Genomic DNA, 13,023 nt, shown 5'->3' on the forward strand with positions numbered 1-13,023 from the left:
CATCTGCTGGGCTCTGCAAGGGGGCAGCTGATCTGCTCCAGTATTCACCACCATCGTGTGTTTGCTTAAGGCAACGTTGGTATATTTATACCTGAAAGGTGCCGGGTTTGACGTAAGTTTTTGGACATAAGACGTCAATAAAGATGTCACTAAGAACTGGTTGTTCTTACAGTGCTCGCAGGAGTTCTATTACTAATCAAAACAAAGCAAGCAGGGTTTTCCCAGGTTGCTGGGGGTTTGAGATGTCGAAAGAACTCGGTGTGCTATCTAGGAACCTAAGGAAGTGGCTTCTGCTGTGTCATGGACTGTCATGAACTGCAAAGTAGAGTTACTGAAATATGGCTCTGATCGTTATGCCATTATAGGGATATGTATTGATTATAGCCGTGTAGGGGCATGAGGTCACAATATTGATCGGGGTCCTAGATAAAACACAACATCCACTCCACGAATTTAAGTCCATCAAATTACTAAAAACTAAAGCAATAAGACGCATGTGTATTCCTACCCACCCCAAAATACATTTTGCATTTGAATTGGTGTATATGAAATACATGGAAATGAATTGGTACTGTACGTTATCAAGCATATTAATCATTCAAAAATATTGCATATGTAATTATTTGAACGATTCTGCGAAGAATTGCACATGAAAAAGTCTCTAAATACAGAAAAGTAGGCCGAGACTATTTCATCACATATAAATACAATTGCTGTAAAATGTGCTAGAGGCTAAGGTAAAATGTTGTCTCTAGATCTACTAAAAATAGAAGCTCTGTTCTTTATGAACAGTTCTACTTTAAGCAAAAGACGTGTGACAGAAAAAAGGTAAATATTTTGGAAAATTTAATTTCATGGTGGGCGGGGAAAAAATAGTTCAAAACGCTTTTCAGTAGCTTTTTGTTTAACAAAGCTGAAGGCCGAATTCAGAGTTCAAGGGAACGCTGTGTGCCGGATTGTTTTCCCAAAAAGTTATTGTTTTTGTTCAGGGGAGAAAATCATTTCAGACAGGCTCGCAAAGAATTGGTCTACATATTCAGGTGACAGTTCGACCAAGTTCGATAATGTTGTAACTTGGCAGTCGTGAGAATGATTGCTATCATCGATTTCAGGATCAGCAATGCTCACAGAAGGTCGTACCTGGGTGATGTTGCTTTCATTTCTTGCTTCACTGCCACCACCTAGTCATAGTGCAGGAGTCTCAACGAATGCCGTCATCAGGATTGGTAACCGCTGGGGACAACACGATGCGTGAGCCGTTACTGGACTTAGCAAAGTATCGACATCCATTAGTACTGCTGATTGTAGTGCAAGACAGGTGTCTAACATGCATTCTTCTCCGCATAGCATACATCAAAGCACAGGTAAGATGCAGGTCTGCCATATAGGTCTGAATGAAAGAAACCAGGTCATATTCAGATTTCGTAGCCGGGCTATCCCAAGGACTGTAGTTATGCGGTCCCGGTAGCGTATTGCTAGGATCGTTTCTTCCATCCGCGCCAGAGTCATGTCTGCGGTTTGGTTTGCCATATCGGAGCAGGAGAGTCAAAAATAAAATACCTGCTACGAGTCCCAAAAGTAGTGGTACGCCGCCAAAAATCGAATGTACAAAATTTGGAAAGATACCCAGTCCCGAAAAAACTGTCTTAAATACATTTGAGATACCACTGGCATTCGACATATTTAGGATTTGGCTAAGCATTTCTGTGAAATGCACCGGGCAATTTGTTGATAAAATTGTATGCATCTCTGCCGCCGTCCTTGCAACTTGGAGATCATACGTCTCTTTTGATGACGAGATGGGCCCTGTTGTCTGCAAAAGTACAGACTTCATTCTGCTTAAAGTATCAATTCGTATAGAAGAGATATTCAAACTAGGCCAAATCGGAGCCACTGAGTCTCCAGGGCTGTTCGGATACAATGCTTGCATACAGCAAGTGACCATGGAACTCACGCTTAAGAGATATGCTTTCCCTGGCACCAAGCCACAACAGCTGTGATCCGTTATTAGAACGTAACTCCTGTTAGAAAGTTGCCTAAAGAATGGCTCTATTTGTGCTGCAGGTGTGCCATGCTGGTGGCATGAAAGGTTGTTTGAAGTACCCTCACAGGCCCCATGTAAGTTAATACCTTGGCACAAAAGTATACCGCTTAGTGAATGTTTACACTCATTACCACTAAGAAATACATTTTTGTTGTTGTCACTATAACATGTGTGTGTATAAGGTAATTTCCATGATGACTTAAGGTATCCTTTACCCAACTTTTCATACTGGCCTGCCGGTATATACTCAAGGCAATTTTTAAATTGGAAAGTTGTTATCGGAATTGTGATAATCCTGTGTATTATCCATTCAATGACAGGTCTTTCTGACATTGTCAATGGTAATCTCTCAAGTTTTTCGATGCTCAGGATTGTATAGTCTGCTCCTTTCTGTGCCAAACTGATTTGTTTATCAGTAAGGTTAAAGATGGAAAACAATGACGTTGTATTGATTAAAAGCCATGGCACATAGCCTGAATGAAGATTTTGCAACGTCCAGCCTAGCTGTACAATAGAACGTAATTGGGATTGGCCATGTTGTAACATTAGCAAGTCCTGGTCTATTATATCAATAGCAGTTGATACAATACTGTCCAGTGAATATATTCTGGAGGACAGAGTCATTAACCCATTGTCCACAACAGAAAGTGATTTTTCCAAATGAATACGATCAATTTCTCGTATTTTCTCGGCTGTTTCAATTTGAGTTTCTTTCCAAGCCTCGTTGTATGCCGCATATATGCTGGCCACTATGAAACATTTTTGACGCTGTTTGCGTGGTCCCATAATGAAATCGCGCAAGTCAGCACCATCTTTAAGTAAAGACAAGTGTTGCTTAATTTGTGCCAGTGTGGATGTTTGTAGCCATTCAAGGCAGAGTATGTTGTTACTATCCCTGGATGTTGTCTCTGGGAGTATCTAGGGTCTGGTCTGGACATTTTTAACCCCTGTATTTTGTTCAGGAATCTATCTTGACAGTTATTCGTGTCTGTAGGCCAGATTACCCACTTTTTCCAATCAGGATGTGTTCTGTTTTCATTTAAAATTTGGGATACGTCTAATTCAATATCTTTGGTTGCATTATCAGGTATTGGCTTTGGAATAGACGGTTTGTTAAGGTCTTTATTCTTGGCTAGACCAAGACAGGTTGTTTGTTGAATTGTGTCATTCAAGAACATTATTTGTTCTGGGATCATGCAGGCTCGAAATAATGCTTCTAGGCCTTGTACCTGCCAATCTTTTGTACCCCAGATGGTTTTTGTTTCAATGTTATTTTTCCAGAAATCAAAACCAAATGTAATCATTTTTTCATAAAATGCTTCTGCATATATCAATTTAGTATTTGTCAGCATGGTTTTCGTCCCTGTTTTATCCAACAATTTATAATAAAATGTTTCTGCATTACTCGTGTTAAACCTTGAGAAATATTGGAATTTCTCATAGAATGTTTTTGAACTGCTTTTGGGTGGAGTAGCACAATGTTCCCATTGGTTATATTTAAAAACATTTCTAGGTTGAGCAGTTTTATGTAAATAATGGTCTGCGTAATATGAGAAACAGTACATCTGTTCATAATTAGATGAACCTTGTAAATAATCATGTTCTGTAAATTTTGCTGACAACACTAAATCCGACATCATATCATTTATACTTTTAAAGTCCCAATCATCAGAGAATGTACTTGGTTTTACAAAGTCACTTAATGAAACCTTAAACTGGTGAGGATATTTCAAGATCTCGACGGGCCATATATTTCATAGTCTGTCTTGTCCCAAACTACCCCGCCGGGTATTGGAATGGCTGTGACAGTTACTGATGATAGTTCTCTTTTCTCGAAGTGAGATGATTTGTGAGGTTTCAGAACTAAGTTGATGTTCTGACTTGCTGTGTCCATTGAACTATGATAAATTTTCCTAAAATAAAACTAAAATTAGGCATAGTAGGAGTATAAGTACCCCTGATACAATCCAATGCTCAATCAATGATGCATTCAGATATGCTTCTTTGATTTGATGAAAGAGTTCTGTTGCTTTTTCTTTAAAAGTCGTTGTTTCTGGAGTCACTTCAGGATCGCTTTGATCTTCAGAAAAGTTGTCGAAGTTGATGAAGTAGCCAGATGCAGTTCTGTCAATTGTTGGAATTGTTTTTCCCATTTGGCTTTCATTAGCACATTCTGATGCCACATCATTGTAGACTGGTGTTTCATGACGAACTGCTTCAATCTGTGTTTCAAGAGGCACAAGTTCCATGGCATTTCTGCATAGTCCTTTTTTATTTACTGCAGGTTTATCAAATGTGATTAGTGTTTCAGTTTGAACCTCTTGGATACTTGCAAATTTGGGTATTCTGTTACTTCTTGGGAATCCACTGGGCCTGCTGTTGATTATAGGTCACATGATTGTGGTTTTACCAGGTCGATTGATACAACTCTGTTCTCCTTTTCACCAGCAAGGGGCGGTAGTACTACTGATCTTGTTCCGTTGATCGCTAAGACAGGTACTGCTTTTCTGTAAGAAGGCCCAAATTCCTTCTTCACCGCTATTTTCTCTCTGACCAGATCCCCAATTTTTGGAATCCAGACAGGTCTTGCTGGGAAAGGTGGTGTGTCTTCAGTGGTGGGTGGCTGTTGTTTTAACTTTATGTTGCTCAGGGCTTTTCTTGTTTCATTTAAGTCCTGTAAAACAGCCAAACGATCTTTGATGTCAAAGTCTTTATTCTTATCTTCTACCACTGAAGCAAGACTATCTAAGTCCTGAACATGCATTCTAGTTCCGAACAATAGTTCGTACGGGTTGAAACCTTTTAGAGAATTTCTTGGCAAGTTGTTAAGACTACGTTGGGCACTTATTAAATGTTTAACCCACCCATCACCCGAACCTAATACCTTTGCTGTTATAGATTGCTTTAAGTCTCGGTTTTTTCTTTCCACTACCTTATTTCCCTCAGGATGAAATGGACAAGAGAATCGCAATCCAATGCCCATGCTGGTCATGGCCTCCTTATAAGCTCGAGAGCTAAAAGCAGGACCCTGGTCAGAATGAAGCATGGCAATTGCGTATGTGCCGATAAAGACTCGCAAATCTTTTATAGCAGTTTTGGCGTTAGCCGAGCGCTGGGGCCACATCTTTATGAATCTCGTACAGGAATCCACTGCGACCATGATATATTTATAGTTGCCATCCCTTTGTAGGGGACCACAGTGGTCCAGGTAAACACATGCTAATGGTTTATCTGAGATGAGAAGGGGTGTCTGCGCTGGTCGTTTTACTGTTGATACTTTCATTTTTTGGCATATTTCGCATTCTAGTACATATTTCTTAGTTTGTATTCTCATTCGAGGCCACCAATATCTCTGTTTTAATAATGATATTGTTGCAGAAACGCCAGTGTGTGCAGAAGCAAGCCCTTTGTGTGCCGCTGTAATTAGTCCAAACCTGTGTTCCATGTTTGGAATTACTCTATCCCCCACTCCAGGGATTCGAGCAAAAGGAACATTATTCATATCTGTTAAATATGAGTACTTTTCTGGAAAGCCTTTTGGGAGTGTTTTTCTATCATTTTTTACTGGCGCACTGACAGCTTGTAGTATATCGCTGTCTATTTTTGTTTTTGACCGGATGATAGCAGCTACGGAAGCCGTTTGCACAGCTGACTTCGCTGCTTCATCAGCCAATGAATTCCCTGCAACCTGAACGCCATCACGTTGATGACTCAGAGTGTGTATCACATGAGTCTTTTGTAGTTCCTTCTGTAAGAGAACTACTTGTTCCCAAAGCATTTTATGCTTGATTGTGTCACTTTTTGCATCTTTGAACCCGTTTTCAACCCAATTCTGCAAGTATTCATTATAATATTGAACGCAATAATATGAATCGCACACTATAAGTGTGGGGAATTTGCGATCGGTATTTTCAAGCGCCATCTTAAATGCTAGTAGTTCAGCTCGCTGAGCTGTACAATCTCCTAGAGATTGCGTCTTAGTGACCAGTGGTCTAAATTTTCCTTTGTGCCAACGACCTTTCACAATCGCGCACGCAGCACTGTAAGCTTGTTTACCCCCAACCGCGGGTTGTGCTGATCCGTCTGTGTATATGATACTTCCATATTGTTCTAGAGGCAGGATTTCAATTGGCAGAGGACATTCATATTCATATTGTAAAAATTCCTGTGTCTTTAGGTTAGGATCAAATACATACACTACGTCTGTTGCAGCAAGAGAATTAACCCATTGGATCCATCTTGGATGCAGAGCTTTAGCATTTGGAATGCTTGCTTTTGTCACCGCTTCTAAAGCAGGTATCGGTGTAACGATTATTGATCGTTTACCTTGTGCTAGGGCCCTTTCTTTTGCTACGGCAGTCTGAACCGCAGTTAGAATTTTTTCAGTTGAACTGAATTTTATTTCAGCTTTTGTGTACAAATGTGATTTGTAAGCTATTGGTACCGTGTTTCCCTCATTAGAGGTCAGGTACGTGAATCCGCATCTTCCTGGGATGACCCGGATTACAAGGTTGCGTGTATTGTCACGCGTTTCTAATTTTGTTTTTGCTAACATGTCCGATTGCAATGATCTCAAAATTTCTGTGTGTTTTTGAGTCCAGTTGATTGGTTTAAAATCAGGTTTAATTAATTCATAGAGATGTTTAATCCTCTCTGCGTAGTTTAGAATGTAAGTTCCTCCGAAATTCAGGAAGCCTAGAATCGATTGTAAGTTTTTCAGCGTTTTTGGTGCTTGGAGTACAGCGCATTTCTCTAAGAAGTTGTCCGCTAGGCTTTTTCCTTCACTTGATAATTCATATCCTAAAAATAAGACTGTTAGATGGGCAATTCTTGACTTTTTAAAGTTGAATTTGTAACCCTCTGCTGCGAACCCAAGTATTATGGTGTTCACCCTTTTCAAATGAGTATCCAAGTCGTCGTCAGTGAGATAGATGTCATCGACATAAGATAATGCCTCATCATCATATATTTGCAGTAACTCTGTTACTCTGGCTGAGAATAGTCCTGGGCTGTTCTTGAATCCCTGTGGGAGCCTACAGAAATGTTTCTGTGACCCCATTATTGAGAAAGCGGTCAAGTATCTGCTTTCTGGTGCAATATTTTGGCAAAAGAACCCATTAGATATGTCTAATGTCGTTTTGTACTTTTTGCGAACTATGTTATACATTAGTGCCGCACTGTGCGAATTTTGTACTGCAAATGTTTTGCAACATGAGTTAAGGTGTCTGTAGTCCAAGACTAGACGATACGAATCATCCGGTTTGGAGACAGGAAATAAAGGATTGCTTATTTGAGAGGTGCATGTTTCAATTACCCCTTGGTATTCAAGTTGATCTAAAATCTCCCTGACCTGTTCTTTAGCTTCTTGCTTAATTGGGTACTACCTTTGTGCAGTTGGTTGACATTTTAACTGGATTTTGTGAGGAGGAGAGTCCTCATCCCATCCTACATGATTTTTATATAATGCTGGTGCCTGGGCTACTGCCCATTTCCTTGCATATATATATTCAGTGTGAATTGGAATGTGATTTGAGAAGGCAGGCATAATCATTTCTTCGCCATGAGGGCACTCCCTGACAAACTCTGGGGGCCAATCTTTCTCGGCTAACAGGATGTCATAGCCTTTTGAGAGGTTATCCTAAAATAGACCCCTTATTTTTCTAGTCTTATCTCCCTCTATACGCAGTGTTATTTCGTATATTTTATGAGGTTCGCTAACTCTGGTGTCTGCAGTTTCTACCTGAATGTATTCATTCGTGTCCACTGTCTCCAGATGACTCATCAGGATCTTGCGAGCTATGCTGATTTCTGCTGCACTGTCTAGCATTGTCTGAGCCCACTCTCCGTTTTTCAGCAGTGTCCTCAGTATTCTCGGCATGTTCGATTACTCTAATACTGGCTACCTTCTTCCTTGGGAATTGTATTTTTTTACTTTGAGCAGGTTCCTTGTCTTTGGAATTGGTGTGCTCTTCCCTTGGATCTGACCGTCCTCTTCTTTCCGATTTCTGCGAAAAAGATCGAGAGGAACGTGTATCAATACTTTGATATCTATCAGGCTTTTTCAAGTTATCCCTATTTCTAAGGTTATATTTTTTCTCAGAGTGCTCCCTCTGGGGAGACTGGTGTTCTCGAGTCGGAGTTCTTTCCCTCCGTCGAGGAGACATTCCTCTGGACTGGAAAACTTTTTCTTTGGGAGTGGACTGTTTATTTCCATCCCAGCTCTTTTTAGGAGTGTTTAGATTATTTTTAATAAATAATTTTTCAGGATTTTCGAGTAGTTGGGGTTTTACTGGTTTCCCACCCAAACTATCTCTACCTAATTCTTCATTGCATTTTTATATAATTCTGGCAAGCTCAATTGGTTGATCTGTTATATCTGTTTCTTTCAATTTCTGGCGGATCGCCACAGATGCTGCTCCTCCTTTTATGTTGGCTAGTAATATAGCCGAGACCTGCTTGAAGTCTTTCAGTAATTTCATACCAAGAGTTAAAGCAGGTTCTGGACCGTATTCATTCTGAATTTGTTTCAGCACATCAGGTATTACTACCATGGACGGAACACCAGGTGTTTTTGTGTAAATTGAAGCAAAGACTGTACCCCAAGTGTCACAGTCCTCCACATGTGGTGCGAACCCCATTGAAAGGCAGATAGTCATAATTCTGTGTTTCTCAATAGGGGTAGTATTCAGGAAGACTGCCTCTATTTGAGTAATTTTCTGTGCTAACCAGAAAGGAATTTGTTCCCGTTTTGCGGGAGTTTTTCCAAGACATGATTGTATGTTTTGTGGTGTAATTTTATTTGTGTTCCCCTGATGAGGGGTCAGCTGTGGAACATTAACAGCTGTTTGGACTGTTGCAGTCCGCATTACATATTGGACTAACTGTCTATGTATTTTAATCAGTAATTTTAGCTGTGCTAAAAGTTCTTCTCTTGACATTTTTTCAATGTCTGGATGTGGTGTGTAGCTGGCTAGAACCAACCACGTTGCTCCTGGTCTACCTAGTGGAGCGAGCCTGGTGATGCGATCATTATGTTTTAGGGCGCCTTTAAACCAGAGCAGGTGCTCTTGTTATTTTAATGGGATTTCAATCTCCTCGAAAGGAACCTACTCTTCCGGTGGTTCCTCTATTTTGTAATAGTGGAACTCGTGTGTTGTAGCGTTTGCCGCTGGAAAGTTTATCCAAGAATTGAATACCTCTGTCTGCCGATATACGTGTGCCTCTATCGCGAAAATGACTGTATCACCTCGCGATGTCAGTCCGTTTTCTATATGTTTTAAAGTGATAGATTTTCTTATGTTTGCCGGGATGATAATTGCATCCGGTTCATTATTCCATGTAACATCGGGACCCAGTTGATTTGCATCTACTGTGACTTCATTGGTTCCGTTGTTATTGCCATTATTTGACATTGTATTAATGAAGGTTTGCAGAGCAGGTTTCCAAGGAAACAAAGATTAGGTGCACAATGTTTTGGAACACAGTATCCTTCAACGTTGACTAAACCAGAAACTTTACATAGGAATCTCTTCCTACTAAATTCCGGCGGATTTTAACCTTTCACCCCCTCCAGACGTCTATTGGAGTATTTACGGGAGAAAGGGTCTGTGTGAAAAAACACAACTGAGTTACTCTAACGTCTTGCGTTAGTTTTATCACCTTACCAAACGTTGGGCGCCATGTAGTGTAGTTCCTATTTTCCCTATAGGCCCTGCACATTGGAATAACATAAACAGCAGTGTAGACGTAGGACTGCGGTCTTCTAGGTCTCAAATGACTATGTTAGACTTAATTTAGGTTTGCGCCAGCTAGCTCAGAGGTCACTGGAAACTTTCTTGACTGAATAGGAAGTGATCAGCTTCCCTGGCTCAGACAAGAAGGGATTCAGCTTCCGACAACTGCATTAACATGACAACTTTGCTCCTCAGAATAAGAGTCAATCTCTAGAGTCGTGTGAAACAATAGACAGCTATTTCACTCAGTTAGTTGTGCAGTTTTACTTTCACCAGGATGCAAAGAATAGAGAGATGGGCATTTTCAATAAAAGATATTATTTATTGAGCAGTCTTCCTTCTCATGCAAGAGAAATGAATTGCCACAATTGTAAGACTTGTTATTATGAAAAGTGCTTACAGTAAAAGGAGTATTACGAAATAATACTGTAAAAGCATTGATATGGTGTCTTAGCCATAAGATAGTTAAAATGAATGAAATATATACATTCATATATACATTGGCTAACAACCTCAACTGGTGCTTCTAACTACGCCTACCCCAGTGTACCTGACGTAAGCCTAATACATGGGAGGGAGTAAGTAGCAGTTTAAGTTAAGTTGGTTTTGCCAAGAGTTTGTTTCAAGAATTCTCTCGAAGGGTTTAGTCAGCACCGTACCTCTGGAATAGAATGCAGGAGGTCTGGTATCTCCTCACAGGACCCGATATCCCAGTCACCCGCAAGGGTAGGCTGGAAACGCCGGAGCTGGATTTTCTCGGCAGGAGAAAAGACAGCATCTTTCTCAGCGCGTCATGGAGGAGGGGCAGCGTCCGTGGGCTTCTCGCATCTGCTGGGCTCTGCAAGGGGACAGCTGATCTGCTCCAGTATTCACCACCACCGTGTGTTTGCTTAAGGCAACGTTGGTATATTTATACCTGAAAGGTGCCGGGTTTGACGTAAGTTTTTGGACATAAGACGTCAATAAAGATGTCACTAAGAACTGGTCATTCTTACAGTGCTCGCAGGAGTTCTATTACTAATCAAAACAAAGCAAGCAGGGTTTTCCCAGGTTGCTGGGGGTTTGAGATGTCGAAAGAACTTGGTGTGCTATCTAGGAACCTAAGGAAGTGGCTTCTTCTGTGTCATGGACTGTCATGAACTGCAGAGACGAGTTACTGAAATATGGCTCTGATCGTTATGCCATTATAGGGATATGTATTGATTATAGCCTTATAGGGGCATGAATTCACAATATTGATCGGGGTCCTAGATAAAACACAACACAATGTCAGTCAGGAAGGGCCGCCACAACTCGGGAAACTCTGACCCTCTGCCGGCCAACAAGAGAGAGCTTCTCTATACCCAGTACCAATCAGAGTCTTTGGAGCAAGCTAGAATGTGTAGGGAGCTGGGTGGATCACCAGTGTATCAAGATGTTTGTATGGCCGCCCCTAGAGCGATTGAAATCAGTCGATCCTTCAGGGATTTAAGTGGGTATGTCAATGGTTAAGGCAGACCCAGGAGAATATATGAAGGGAAGTGTGGGAGCTGCTTCTTGGAATGTAAGGCAATTTAGTCAAGAACTTGAGACCAATACGGTTGTATGCAGGTGCAACTCCATAGAACGTGTTCCAATGTGCCCACCTCCGCGCATTCCCTCCAGCACAGGTCGGCCCGTCGGGGGTCGAAGCGGTGTAAGCGCTCTGGTGTGTAATACCAATAAGTGGCAATCTTGGTCAAGGTTTCTGTGAGGCCCTTATGATAGGCCGAGTATTGTGTTCTCTGGTATATGCCTTCCCATTCCTTGTGGCTTAGTGGTCTTCCCAAGTCTCTTTCCTATTGGGCCTGGCCTACGTTATGTGTGTATGTGGTGTTAGCTAAAAGCATTTTATAAAGGTCAGAAATGATTTTCTTGTCAGAGGTGCGTGTTATGAGCCATTTCTCATAAGGAGTTAGTAGACGCTGTGCCTGTGGTTTGCCTTGTAGGTGTAATGCCCAGTGACGGATCTGGAGATATGATAAACGTTCTTTTTATGAGATATTTTAGTGTTCTTTGAGCTGTGGGAATGGAATGATGCCATCTAGATCAAAAAGATGACCTAGGGACCTACAGGGGGAAGGGTGCCAGGCCTGAAAGGCCCGAGTGTCAGTGCCAGGTTTAAAATCTGGGTTGTCAAATAGCGGTGTGAGAGGGGATGGAAAAGTGGTCAGCTGTGTGGAAACGTTAGTGTGGTCCCAGGAGTCGATGATGGTGCCTGTGATAAATGAAGCACACATGTTAGGCGGGCAGTGATGTTTGCAGAAAAAGGGGACACCCTGCAGTGGTCTGCCTGGTATCACTTGGTCTTGAAACAGCCAGTGTTTCTTTGACTCCAAACGTTGCCATACCACCAGGTATCTAAGCTGGGTGGAAGCATGATTGGAGGTCTGGTACCCCTACTCCCCCACTTTTCTGGCGGAAGAACAGCAACCTGGTGTCGGAAGCGGGGTTTGCGGCCGTGCCAGATAAAGCGCTTGGGTCTGTTGAATCCAGCCCAACGGAGGCCTGAGGGGAAGGGTCTGGAAGAGGTATAGGATTTGGGGAAGGATAGTCATTTTGGTAGCTGCGATCCTGCCCAGCCGGAACATCGTACAATGTTTCCACCTATTTAATTCTGTGCGTATGTGAGTGTGAAGAGTAGAATAGTTGATGTCCGCAGTAGCCTGGATAGTGGGGGCTAGTTGGATGCCTAAGTAGGGGATCGCGGCAGGCGCCCATTGCACCGGGTGTTCCTACTGGTGATAAGTGAGGGTATGCGAGGATAGGGAGATGTTAAGAGCCATGGATTTGTCCATGTTGATTTTAAAGCCCAACCCTCACGCAAAGCTGTCCAGCTCAATAAAGACGGAGCGCAGGGCTGTGATCAGATCTGATAAGGATAGAAGGATGTTGTCTGCGTAGAGGGTTATAGTGTAAATGTCCCCCACCCCCGTATTTAAACTCTGTTATGAGAGGGTGCCTTTGAACTCTAAGCACCAGGGGTTCCATGTAGAGTGCAAAGAGGAGAGGTGAAAGAGGCCATCGCCATAGGAGAGCGGTAGCAATTCAGGATCGGAGTTCGGAACTTCTCACTGAAACCAGCAGTCATCAGGACCATCTCTAGATAGGGCTAGTGCACCCTATCAAAGGCCTTCTCTGCGTTGATAGCTAGGAGCATATACTCGCCCTGAGTACGGAATGCTTTTTCGATCAGGTGCAAAATACGTTTAGTGTTGTCGCTAGTCT

The sequence above is a fragment of the Lissotriton vulgaris genome, chromosome 12 (genome assembly GCF_964263255.1).
Source record: "Lissotriton vulgaris chromosome 12, aLisVul1.2, whole genome shotgun sequence".
In the NCBI taxonomy this organism is placed as follows: Eukaryota; Metazoa; Chordata; class Amphibia; order Caudata; family Salamandridae; genus Lissotriton; species Lissotriton vulgaris.